The following is a 13,839-nucleotide window of genomic DNA, read 5'->3' as shown; positions in this document are numbered from 1 at the left end:
TCGGAAGATGAATCCATGATTAGAATTTTAAAAAAGAAGAAGAAAAAGAAAAAGCAAAGCTTGCTAGTTTAAAAGGACAGTGGCATTTCTTCCACCCCTGCTGCAGCAGGCAAGGGAGATGCCATATTTGATGAGGGTTAGAACTGTAGTTCGACTCACTGAAGCAACTGGGTTCTTCCACAGTGGATGATGTCATCAAAGGGAAATTATTGCAGCCTGGTTGCTAGTGGCTACAATCTAGCAAGGCTTAGAGGCGGAACAGCCTTCTTAATCAGGTCCTGCTACGACTGATGATGACTAAGCTCCAAGTATAACAGACAGAACTGGTTTGAGAATTTTAAAGCACTCACAGCACAGCTTCTATAGCTTCAGTGGAGACTATTTAGTAAGACAATAGAAACATTATTTCTTCTTGATTTTAAGATAAAAATAAGAAACAAAGTATTTAATAGAGATGAGAAAAGGAAATGCTAGATGTAGACAATACCCCCTTTCATTTCTTTTTTTTTGTCCCTTTTTATTTCTAATGTAGAAAAATGGGAGCATTACTGTAATAAGGTATATACTTTTATAACTGTGCTAATTACACACAGGAATGTCATGGGAGCCATAACAATAAAATAAAAAATTTTAAAAAACTACAACATACCAAAGGTTTCTCAAGAGACTTGGGTTTAAGTCTATTCTTAATTGTCTAAAATGTACAGCAGCCTTCTACTGGGAATTAAAAAACCCGAATAACTAAAGGGTTGAAGGATGTATAATCTCATTTATTACTACCCCCTCAGGAGCCTGCGGTTTCCTTCTTTCAAGAAATTAGCCAAAGGTATATTTTAGCTTTAGAGGAGAAAAAAAAAAAAAAAAAACTTAACATACTAAGAACTTAACTATTATTTTGTGGAAACTATGCAAACAAAGATTTGCTAAACAGGAGATTTTCCTATCTTTCCTATATTCCTACTTTACAAAGATCTTTTTTTAAGGCTTTTAGTATGTCTATTTATCTCAAAGTAAGATATTCCAATTTTCTCTTTGCTACAATTTTTTTAAATTTCAGAAATAAAGCAAATGTTTGTTTGAAACTGCCATTCCAAATAACAACAACAAAAACCAGACATTCATTTAAGATCAGAGTTAAAATTTTTACAGCTACCTCTGAGGTGACTCCTCTCGGTGAGGAGCTTTCTCCTGAAATACCTATGTCTGCAATGCCACTGAATACATAGGTGCTGTTCACTGGAAGCATCTGCACAGAACTCAGGAGTTCCATAAAATCTGTTTTCCTAAATATCAAATGAGACATCTTCTAAGGTCCACTCCAACTGTATGTGCTTACATGAAAACTGAAGGTGAGGGAAGGAAAAAGAAGAGCAATTCTATTTAATTTGTCTAGCACAATTAAGTTTTTTGGATTTTTAAAATTGTTTAGGATTATGCCATTTTCTGTATTTTAAAAAATTTGAATCCAAGATAAGCAGAGCATCTTTTTTTTAAAAAAAAAAATGTTTTATTTAACTTTATTTATTTGACCAGAGAGAGAGAGAAGAAGAAAGTGAGAAAGCAAGCCACCAGGTCTAGGACTCGAACCATGGTCGGCCATGTGGGAGTCCAGCGCATCTTACAAAGATTTACCTGGAATCTGGGAGTCAAGTTTACAGTTAAGGAGTAAAGATTCCAATTACGGCCACAGGAATATTCTACTTAATCCTGATTGTTTTTGTTTTGCTTTCTCTATTTTTCAGATTTGCTTAGAAAAAATTTTTAAAGAAGGCTTTATCAAAGAACTAACTTTACTAAACTAGCTCAGTATTAGTTTGGCCACTTGTGATTCTTTGGTATGTTCTACTACCATTAAGACTTGTCTAAAAATACATATTATATGGCATGTATAAATAATTTAGTTTGTTTTTACATGCCTTTACATAAAATGAAAATGTATCTACACATTTTCCTGATACTTTCTGGCACTCTCTTAACCTGATGTTCCTGATCTACAATGCTGTAAATGACAGCACAAATTCGGGGAGGAGGAATATCCACCCTGTAAAATATAGCGACAACGTAGCTTAAGTAAAAGCTTTGTAATTATATCTGAATTCTTTTCAAAGACTGAAAATTGTATGTATATATAACAGACATGAAATTGTATCTGTATGGAATTAAGTTTAAAATGAGACATACCAAATGTTTCATAATGGTTATCACTTGAGGAATAAAGAAGTGGGGAGGAGGGAGGTGCATTCAATGTTTATATAGGTTCACTTTTTTTAATGTTTCAGTTTTTTTTAATTGCCAGAGGGTATGTGCACTCACTAGAGAGGGAGTGAGAAAGAGGGAGAGGAAGAGGGAGCAGGAGAAAGTCCCCACATTGGGACATGGTCACATGGCAACCCATTCTCCTCCATTTCTCCATCCTGTTGGGATTTGGGTAGGCACACACATGTACCTGGCATGGTCTCATGCTACCAGCGCTGAGATTTAAACCACTATAGGCCATGTGGGATCCAGCTTCCATAACCATTATGCCAAGGATTGCCCTACTTTCATATTGATTTTAAGTAAATATATTACTTTTGTAATAATAAATCTGAGAATTTTAAGAGTTCCAATGAGGGAAGCCTAAATATGCCACCCCAAAATATAATCACTTGGCCTATTTTGAGATAATTATTCACTGAGTCTGCAGACACAAGAATTAACTTTAAAAAAATTGTAAGAGAAATTTACATCTATCTACATTAGCAGAGTAAGCAGCAGATGCACGCAGGCTTTCCTGATGCTACCCCTTAACTTTCTTGGAACAGGAAGGAGATTAGGGTACAATTCCTGGTCCAGAAAAACAAGATTCTTTTCATTTCCTCCCCCTCCCCCTTTCTTAGTTAACTCCTAACTTCTGTCCTATATGTTATAAAATCTTCAGTCATTTGGCCTTTTCTAGAGTCATACTTTCAATGGTTTATGTGTATATATATAACTTAAAATTAATGTGTATACCTTTTCTTTATTAACCTGTCTAATTTCATTGATTTCCACTGAACCTCACAGGGCAAATTCCTTTGCCCTATATCAGAAGTAAACAAATCTCTTGGGAGCATCACTGTCATTTTCTCTTGTGGTGAAAGAACCATTATATTTTTTAAGGCATTATTTTATTTAACTTTATTTATTATTTTTTTTTCTTTTTTTTTTTTTTTTAATTTGACCAGAGAGAGAAGGCAAGCCACCAGGTCCGGGACTTGAACCACGGTCAGCCATGTGGAAGTCCAGTGTCCTTAACCACCATGCCACCTGCCGGCCACACCATTACTCACTTAAATGTCTTCCAGTCACACTAAAAGAGGACAATGTAGACTGGGAGGTGTGGCAAAGAGGACTTGGACACAGATTAGGTGTTATGAGGTTTATAAATATAATTTAGGGTGAGGCTTAAGTGGAAAGAGAGAAGACAACCCCAAGAATTACTACGTAGAGCTCAGGGCAAATGCTCAAGATGGAAACCCTGCAGAATCAAAAATACTGCAGTGGTATCAGCACAAAGAATTAAAAATTCAGAAGGGGAAAATATTTTTACTTTCTAATCTCAACTTGATGGAGGATTCTGAATAAATGACCTCTCTGGGATGTGAAAGTAGGGAGGTACTTTCATGTACAGATGACATACCGTAGTAACATTTCTTTACAGTTTACAGTTCTCACCATGGCTATTGGGTTACCCAAATAACATAGCACAAAATTTAAAAGATGAAGAGTTTTATTTCAGAATCATCACACAATGACCACTTTTTTTAAAAATCAGAACCAAAAGCAGACAATATTTTTATACCTAATTTCTTTTCAATGAATTTGTCAAATATCCTCATGTATGTGGACTAAACAAGCTGGTACAAGGACCAGCTTAAAAGAAGATTTTTCAGAGTTCTACTTTTTAGGGGCTGGGTGTCATGATGGCCACCTGCAGTTCAAGTCTGAACATGGAATCTTGCTTTCTCATCTTTCTCCTCTCTCTGTCTGTCTCTGGTGAGCACGCATGCATGATAGCAAACTTAAAATAATAATAAATAATTATTTTTAAAAAGTTCTAACTTGTAGAAACATTTAAGCTCAACTATACCACTATTTACAGTAAGCATAAATAGACTAAATGCTTCAATTGAAAGACAAAATGCTTCAACTGAAAGACAAACACCTATCTAGTGGGCTTCTTAAAGAGTCTAACTATATTATTACAAGTGGGTCTACTAAAAATCATGGATGCAAAAAGGCTGAAAGTAAAAAAGGTTTTAAAGTATAATATGGGGGCCAGCAAGTGGCATAGTGGTTAAGATGCTGGACTCCCACAGGCCGACCAGGGTTCGAGTCCTGGACCTGGGAGCTTGAAAATCCCACCAGATCAATATGCTTCTGTGCCCCAAATCCCAGGAGAATATAGGAAAAGGTACTGCAGTGTGGCCATACCCACTAGTAGGTGATTTCTCACTTTCTCTCTCATTGTCTCTCTCCAGTGAACACAAATGCCCCAGGACAAAAACCTAAAAAAATAAATAAATAAATAAAAGGCAAACCAAATCCAAAGTCAGTATCAAATTAGAATTCAAGGTAAAAAGATATAATTAGAAATAGAGACATTAAAAAATAAAAGTGGCTCTATTCACCAGAAAGTTATAACCTAATAGCATGAGGCCAAAGCACTGGGTTGTCGGAGAAGTCATGACTCCCTTTTGCATAGAAAAACAGAAAAAATGCAACATGGCTTTTCTGACTACTCAATTTATTATATAAAGCAAAAATTGGCAGAATGATAAGTAGCAGTAGGTAAATCTACAATTACTAGGAAAAAGATTCAACATCTCCCTATCAAATACTTACAGGAAAATAATGAAAAAACAGTAAGAAAACATGATTTCAACAGAGTAACAAAGTTTGTTATTCTGAACAAATGAACACATAGAGAACACTGAAACAAAAAGCTTTACATCATATACTCTTAACATAGCATACTTGGAGTGCTTGGTTTGTTACTGGGCCACAATGCAAGTTGCAAACAATAAAACAAAAAACAAAAAACAACTGAAATTACATAATGTATAAATTAGCTGACCACAATGCAATAATTTATAAATCTTATTAACATTATAACAGGAGGGGCCAGCAGGTGATGTGGTGGTTAAGGGCACTGGACTCCCACATGGCTGACCAAGGTTCAAGTCCCGAACCTGGTAGCTTGCTTTCTCACTTTCTCTCTCTCTCTTCCTCTCTCTCTCTCTTTCTTTCACTCTCACTCTGACCCTCTCTGGTCAAATTAAAAATATATAAACAAATAAATAAAGTTAAATAAAATAATTCTTGAAAAAAGCTGTGCTTTTAAATACACATACACACACACAATGGAAAATTTCTCTTATGTTTGGAAATTATGAACTACACTTCTAAATAACATACATGCCAAAGTAGCTGTTATGGAAGTGCTAAAATATTTTTATTTAGTAATAATAATAATAAAGGCTTATAGCATAGAAAGAAACAGTATCTAAAGAGAAACATATAGTTTTAAATATATTTAAAACACCACGGGACCAGCAGGTGGCGTGGTGGTTAAGGTGCTGGACACTCCCACATGGCTGACCACGGTTTGAGTCCCGGACCTGGCAGCTTGCTTTCTCAATCTTTCTCTCTCTCTGTCCCTCTCTGGTCAAATAAAATAATAAATGAATGAATAAATAAAATAAATAATTATTAAAAAATATATATATACACATTTAAACATATATATACACGAAAGAGCCATTACACAAAATATGACTTAACTATTAGCATTTTCTAAGTTGTCAGAGACAACAGGTGGCATGGTCATTAGAAGCGCTGGACATCCACATGGCTAACCACAGTTTGAGTCTCGGACCTGGTGGCTTGCTTTCTCAGTTTCCTCTCTCTTGCTCTGTCCACCTCTGATCAAATTAAATAAACAAATAAAGCTAAATAAAATACTTTAGAAAATATTTTCTAAGTTCTCCCAAGGACAGTTCATAGATAATATTCTACATGCACAAAAAAAAAATTAATTAAGGGAACCAGCAGTTAGCGTAATGGCTATGTCGCTGGACTCCCACGTAGTCGACCGCGGTTCGTGTCCCGGACCCGGGGGCTTAAAACTCACGACAGGCAGGTGTGCGTGCGTGCCCAAGATCCCGAGAGGAGAATGGAGGAGAAGGGATTGCAGCGTGACCATCCCCCCTGGGGGGTGATTTCTCGCTTTCTGTCTCTATGTCTCTCTGTCTGTCTGGCGAGCACACGCGCCCTACAGTGAAAATCTCTCAAAAAAAAAATTAATTAAGTATATCATGACTTTAGAGTAAGAGAGGTTGAAACAAGAGCACATGTACAAAAAAATTCATTGACAATTTTAATAAACTTTTCTTTGAAGAAAAAAATTCACTTGTTTTTATTTTTGCAGAGTATTGATAATAACTATAGATGGTACGTGAGGTACAAATCACCCATTTGGTAAAATTAAGCTTTTTTCCAATTACCTTGCTTTATTTCTTTCTTATTTTAGTTGTACTATAGGGTGTGTGAGCTTGCCAGAGAGAAGGAGAGAGAGAGGGAAAGTGAGAAATCATGCCCCCAAGGGATTGATCATGCCACAGTCTTCTCTTCTAGTCTCCTCTCAGGATTTTAGGTGGGCACAAACATGTACCCAGTGTGATTTTTAAGCCATCGTGTCCAGTACTTGAACCACATAGTCAGCCATGTAGGATCTAGTGTCTTAACCTCCCTGCCACCTGTTCTCTCCTCCCTAGTCTTTCTGATGATACCCATCTGTTACCTGGTTGGCCTCCCACTGGTATTTTAGGCTAATTTTATCAAGCTCTAGTTTATTAATAACAAGTTCTTTTCCCTAGGTCATTAGGAACATCCTAAATTATAATATTTCACAGATTTACTATGGGTTAGCTAAGTGCAGCTACCTTATTTTATATAAAAACAGAAATTTGGACAGTCCCCTACTTCCACATACATTAAGCAGGTATAGGTTAATAGCCTTGCTCTAACTGGAGACTCAGGTGCAGAAAATGTTTACAGGGTAGTTGGCAATAGAATGTGCAGGGTGTCACATGTATTAAGAGCATGACCCTGCTTTGAATAAGTATCAGGTGAACTTTAGATTTATTTATTTATTTCTAAAAATAATTCTGAGTAGACCATTTGAAAGTGTTGACCTTTTTCCAACAGCCAGCTATTAAATGGTAGTAGAAGCATTGTTGACTTCACTTTAACAATTTCTAAAAAAAGATCATTTACCGAAGAATCACAATGTAACCATTTTATGCTTTCTAAAAGGCTTAAAGGTTCATGCTGCAAAACTCAACTTTAAATTTTGACATGTTGCCAAATGTCTACTCATTAAAACAACACTACCCATGTTACTGGTGGATGCCAGGTACTATAAAACTGAAATCACCTGTCGTCTACTGAAGACAACATGCACAAACATAACCTTTGAAACTCTGGAGGCCAAGTCATATTCTAGTTCAGAAAACTTTTCTTGGATATCTGACCTAAACCACAACTTTATACCATTAGAAATTTCTTCTTGCTTCTAAGTCCACAGATGAGGATACTAATGTTTACTAAAAACTATTCTTAGATTATTAATGTTTTCTAATTGTAATTAGTACCAGAATTTCACTATTCATACTCATAGAAAGCAACCGACACTATCTTAGCAGCATTTAGACTGTTAATCTTTAGCCACAATTCTAGCATTAATTTTCAAAACATTGCTTGCACATTTCTCTTCTGAACTACTACATCAACTTCTCTTGCCACCTTCCAATCCATTTGCCCACACAGCAGCTCAATGAGCTTTTAAAATTACAAAACTCGTATCACTCTCTTACTTTAAAACTCTCAGTGGTATCCTACCACTCTTAGGAAAAAGTATCAAAACAACATATTTTTCTTTTTCCTTTGCGAGATTTGGAATTCTTCTATAAGACTTATCCCTTTTGTCCCATTTTGTTCAATTATTTTGAACAGTTTATAACATTTATAACAGATATATGGGCTTACTTTATAATTAGGTTATAATCCATATCACAGTGTTGATTTTGTTGTTTAAATTATTCCATTAAGAGCCTGTCCAGGTAAGCCTCTATGTTCCTTTGACATGCCCCCATCATTTTGTTGTTTATGTACTGCCTTCCTTCTGACATTTTAAGAAACCCCCCTCTGGGCTCATCTTGTGTTTTCCCCGACCCGGTCCATTAGCCATGTCTCCAAAGCAATCCAAGTTACTACCAAATAGTAAAGTCAACTACGTAGGATTTTTATGAACCCAGGATAATCCATCTGAATGTCATGAGGTAATTTGTTTGATAGCTGAATAACATGTACCTAAGTCTAAACTTTTGGCACCCAAGCCAAAATTGCCACAAAGGACTTCCACGTATAAACAGCAACACTTCCACCATTTCTTCTACTATAGTCTTTTTTTTTTTTTAATTACAATGAAGTAGGTAAGTAAACAGATTATTTTTCTCTTCATTTTTCAGGTAAGAGAACTGAGAAACAGTAAGTGATGACACTCACTAATCTCAGGTAGATTATATATTTTTTTCAAATTTATTTATTTATTTCATGAAAGAGAAAATATACACAAGCATCCCAACAGGGTCTTCCTGGAAGGCCCCCACAGCCTCCCTAGTCAGCCATGGACATAAACAATGAACTCTATCTGTTCAGTGCAACTGGGGAACTGAAATCTGAGACCTCCCATCTGACATTGCTTGAGCCATGCTACCACTGCACCACCACACTGGCCAGCTAAATATTAACATTATCATATTATCTTCTGTAGTATTCTCCTGGCTTCCCATCCTTGATGTCAATACCACATTGGTGTGCTCCCATGCAATACAGCTGTACTGCTATAGGTAAGTCACATTGTTCCTGCTATACTACTGAATAGCTTACTGGCTTTACAGGTGTCTAGATAAACCAAAATTTTATCTAGAATAGTTTAACAAATAAAAACAAGAAACTCTAAAAACTAAGAGAAAGTCATGTTTAGTTCAGTATGTTAAATATATGAATATTTTAAATAGCAAACTCTTAATGAGCTCCTACTGTATATGCATGCTAATGTACTTGATATAGTGAGAAGTGAATAAACATGGCTGCCCATGATATACTAATATCACTCCCAACAAAGTTTGGAAATAACAAAATATACGATTGTTCATCAAGAGTTAAACCAGCGACTGTTTTTTGCCATAGGGTACTAATGATCGCTGGAGAGAGACAGGGGAAAGTGAAAAATCACCCCCCAGAGGAAGACCATGTCACAATCCCTTTTCCTCCACGTTCCTCCTGGGATCTGGGGCACAAACACATATGCACCTGGCATGATTTTCAAGCTGCCAGCTCTGTGATCCAAACTACATAGTCAGCCACCTGGAAATCCTGTATCTTAATCACCACGCCACCTGCTGGCCCCAAGAGATAAACTAGTTTTAAAGACAATAATGTATACATGGAAATAAATGTACAAGTCAACAGGAATTAATATGTACAAGTGAACAAGAATTACTAAGATAAATTTAGTGAAAAAATGTGTAATTTAATCTAGGAACCGGGAAGTATATAAACAAGACAAAGTCAAGAAATCAAACGTAATAATAGAAGCAATACAGTTTACTACATAGGAGGGGCCCTTAACTTGAGAAGGTAAAGTTTTCTAGAGGGACTGAGGGCTAACCTGAAAAGCAAAGTACAAGCAATAACTGATGAAATCTAACATTTATAAGGCTCAAGGCAACAGTTCAAAAGACAGCCCATTCACCATGTGATTAAATATTTATAAGTTTTATATCAAGCTGAAAAACTATTAATGGGGCCAGCTGGTGTCATGGTAGTTGAGGTGGCTGGATCTCACGTGGCCAACTGCACTATTAAGAATCTTGAACAGAGTGGCTTGAAAAACATGCCAGGTACATGTGTGTGAGTGTCCATAATCTCGAAAGGAGAAATGGAGGAAAATGGTTGTGGCGTGACCATCCCCCACAGGGGATGCTTTCTCACATCGCCTCCCACCTCCCCCATGTCTCTCTCTCAACAAGCACATGTGCCCTCTATCAAAATTTAAAAATAAAAAAGGAAAAAAATAAAATTGAAAATATGTTCTATCCTTCTACATTAACAAATATATCTTATGATGTCCTGGAAGCTTAGGTTTAGTCGTAAATTCTCAACCAAATGTTTAACTATTTGGAAAATATCGAAAAGTATAAAGAAATAAAAAGTACCCAAATTCCAACACCGAGAGAAAAAACATTATCCTAGTGCATTTTCTTCTCATTCGTCTCCCTTTCTGTGTAGTACTTAAAGAGAACTGTGATCTTATATATACAGACTTGATCCTTTTTGTATAAGCCCTCCACTCTTAGTTTATAATACAACATGGCAGTCACCTTATTCACTGACCCGGTATGCATTTGGCAGCTAGCTTATCTTAAAAAAGAATTCTTAAATTGCAACTGAGTGTGGTCTACAGACCCCTAGAGATCTCCACAAATCTTTTTCAGGAGGATCTATAACGTTAAAAACATTCTCTATAATATGAAGACATCTGTATTACTTTCTTGTAACTACTGTATCACAAACTTAGTGGCTTCGAACACAAATTAATTCTCTCTCAGTTTCAGAGATTAGAAGTTTAATAACAGGCTCTCAGCAAGGATGTATTCCTTCGCAAACTCCATGGGAAAAATCGTTTCCTGGACTTTTCTAGCTTTTAGAGGCCATCTTCATTTCCTGGCTCATGGCTTCTTCCTCACAGCACTGCAACCTCTTGCTTCAGTTATCACATCTACTACTATTGACTCTATTCCTAACTCTTTCTCTTAAGGACCCCTGTAATCACACTGAGACCACTCAAATAATCCAAGATTATTTCCCCATATTAAGATACTTAATTAAATCACAAAGTCCCTTTTATGATATAAGGTAACACAACTATGAGTTCCAGGAATTAGCATGTGGAGAGGCCAGTTTTCAGCTGATCACAACATTGTCTTTTCCATTGTATTAACCATGGCATTCAAAATGGTGCAAAACAACAGGGGTAAAATCGCTGACATCTAGCACAAATCAAAGCAACACATACTAAAAATCACTGTATTTTCACCCACTATACACTTGCAACGAACGAAAGCCTGATACAGTTCCAAAAGCCCTGGAAACAACAGTAAATACTCATTTTGGGGGCCAGACAGTGGTGCAGCAGTAAAACATGAAGCTTGATGAGACTGACCCACTTGGGAAGGTTCTGAGTTGGTGTCGAGACCTTCCTGAGCACCCGGGCACTTCCATGCCCATAATGGAGGACTAGCTGAGGTTGAGGGCGGCATCAAAACCCTGTTGGGGATACTGTCTGTCTCCATTGCTCATGAAAGACAAACTTTAAAAATCATTATTTTACTGAACTATAACTCTTGAGTACATATATATCCTTTTAATATTCTTTGTGACAAGTGGAGAAGTGATTAGGATACAGATACTGGGAGGAGATGGCCATCTACAGGCCAAGGAGATAGGCCTCTGAAGAAATCAATCTTGCCAAAACCAGAATGGTGAGAAAATAAACCTGCTGTTTCAGCTAGTCAGTCTGTGGTACTCTGTTATGCCAGCCCTAGCAATTTTCCAAATGACTAATGCATGATATTATAAAATCATGCATGTGTAATAGATTTATTCAAAGCATAAAATAGGCCAATGGATCTTAACACAGCACTAAATGTTCATTAATATGGCTTCCACATTGAAATTAACCCTTAAGAAATTATCATTTGTCACCTTTTGGTATAGTGTCGAACAATATCCACAATGATCTGAGAAGTTATTTCTTCTTTTTCTGACTAAAATAGTATAAGACTAAATTTTCTTACATATTTATGTATTCCAACCCAAACATCATGAGAGTTTGAAGCATATATAAGAAACTAGTTGTTATTTATTTGTTTGTTTGTTTTTACTTTTTGCATGTGTTGGCCAGAGAGAGGGGAGGAATTTAAAAAGTACCCTCCTTCCCCAGGGAATGGTCACACTGCAATCTTCTCTCTTCCATTTCCCCTCCCTACAGGATTCTGGGCGTGCACGCACAAACACACACACACACACACACACACACACACACACACACGCACAGTGTATTTCTCAAGCAGCTAGGTCTGCGACTCGAAATGCACAGTTGGCCATGTGGGATCCAGCTTCCTTATCCACCATGCCACCAGCTGGCCCTAGCTGTCCTTTATTAAACAAGACGTTACAGGCAACTTACAAAAATGTGAAACAACACAATTTTTCTCCCTAAATTCATTGGTAAAAGTTTTTAAATTCTTCTGTTTTAATTTCTAATATGGTAAACACTGATAGCTGTAACCTATATTTAGAGAAAAAGAAGCTTGTCACAATCTCCCCACATTTTTTTTTTTTCTGTTAGTGCATACACACACATGAGAAAAAGAGAGAGAAAGCACTTTTTCGTGGGTCCTCTGGCTTCTCTAGTCTGGATGCCCAGTGCATTTCGGGCCAACCCAAGGATTTGAACTCATGGTTGACCTCATGGCCTGCAGCCTTATAGAGTACTACATCACTACTCTGCCACAATAGCTCGCCCCCAATAATTTTGTAATAGTGGAAAGGGATTTTGAGAACAAAAAGCCTAGGAACTACTACCTTGAAAGATATATCACCAGGAATATTACTCAGAGTGAGGTATTTTGTGGATATTGGGAGAATGCTTTTGTTTAATTTTTTTCCTTTATTTATGACACAGCATACACACACACTCACGACAGAGTAAGACAGAGTGAGAAAAAGAGAGAGACAGAGGAGTACCCGCCACTGGGTCTGGTCACGCCACAATCCACTCCTGCCCCGAGTCTTGGAACCTGGAGGATCCTGTGCTCTCATGCATGAGCACAGCCTGTCTCAGGGACAGGTCAGGGATTTGAGCAGGTCACTATGTGAGACCCAGCTTCTCTTGAGCATTATCACTACACCACAGAGCAATCCTATTTTACTTCTTAAAGTCTATGGTAGCTACTTCCTTCAAAATTAATAGTAGCTACTATTATCACTGTATTGTACGTGACTTTTCCAATGACCCAATATATACATTGATAACTTCCTAAAAGTCTGTAATTCCAAGATACTATAAAATAAACCTATGAATACTGCCCATCATCATAAATAATAAATGTCCATACTATATAATACTGGTTTTCCTGTGGCATTAATTCTTCTGATTCAATTGGGAAGATATAGATAAACATTATAACAAGAGCTCTGTGAAAATCATTGCTATTTACTCTAATCATCTTCCTAAAATTCACTTTATTACTAGATAGTAAATGTTCTACAATGTTACTAAGAAACATATTGTCTTATATTAGTAATCGAGTGTCTGCTAAGCAACAGATTAGGTCTTTCTTGATTAGGTCTTTCTCTTAGAGATACTGTGAATCACTTAACTAAACAGGGTCTCTTAATTACTTGTTGCTACAAAGCTTAGAGGCAAAGGGGGCCCTGCTAAGCCGGCGGTGGCAGGAGGCGGGCGGGCGCCAAGGCTGCGTCCGACCGCGGGACGTCGCGGGCCCTTCCGGGCTCTGCATGTCCCCCCGGGGCCTGCAACAGAAAGAACCTTTAACTGCCTTAAACCAACTGAGAAATACACTGTAGAGAAGGATTTTCTCTACCTATGGACAGTGAGAAGATGATGGATACCAGCCCTGCATTACCTCAGGCAAGAACAGGAACTACCCTGCCATTCTTAGGGAA

At 37.1% G+C, this 13,839-nt stretch overlaps 1 protein-coding gene and 1 long non-coding RNA gene across 7 annotated transcripts in view; one reads left to right on the top strand and one right to left on the bottom strand.

Moving 5' to 3' along the window:
* The window catches only part of CLCN3 (Cl-/H+ antiporter 3), a 106,853-nt gene that overhangs the window by 60,563 nt on the left and 32,451 nt on the right, over nucleotides 1–13,839 (bottom strand). For 2 of the 6 annotated variants that reach the window (XM_006141317.3, XM_006141319.3), the window contains exon 1: nucleotides 25–155. The exons of the other annotated variants lie outside the window; for them this stretch is intronic. The gene's annotated coding sequence lies outside the window, so the exon portion shown is untranslated. Of the gene's footprint in view, nucleotides 1–24; nucleotides 156–13,839 lie in introns of those variants that run through there. 6 annotated transcript variants of the gene reach the window in all.
* The window catches only part of LOC102476256 (uncharacterized), a 16,453-nt gene continuing 2,864 nt past the window's right edge, over nucleotides 251–13,839 (top strand). Inside the window, exons 1-3 of the long non-coding RNA XR_333442.1 lie at nucleotides 251–385; nucleotides 8,553–8,598; nucleotides 8,858–8,933. This is a non-coding gene — a long non-coding RNA (uncharacterized LOC102476256). The remainder of the gene's footprint in view (nucleotides 386–8,552; nucleotides 8,599–8,857; nucleotides 8,934–13,839) is intronic.

Source organism: Tupaia chinensis, unplaced genomic scaffold (assembly GCF_000334495.1).
Source record: "Tupaia chinensis unplaced genomic scaffold, TupChi_1.0 Scaffold000051_1, whole genome shotgun sequence".
NCBI lineage: Eukaryota > Metazoa > Chordata > Mammalia > Scandentia > Tupaiidae > Tupaia > Tupaia belangeri.
The sequence above is the reverse complement of the archived record's forward strand: the minus strand, read 5'-3'. Positions and strand labels throughout refer to the sequence as shown.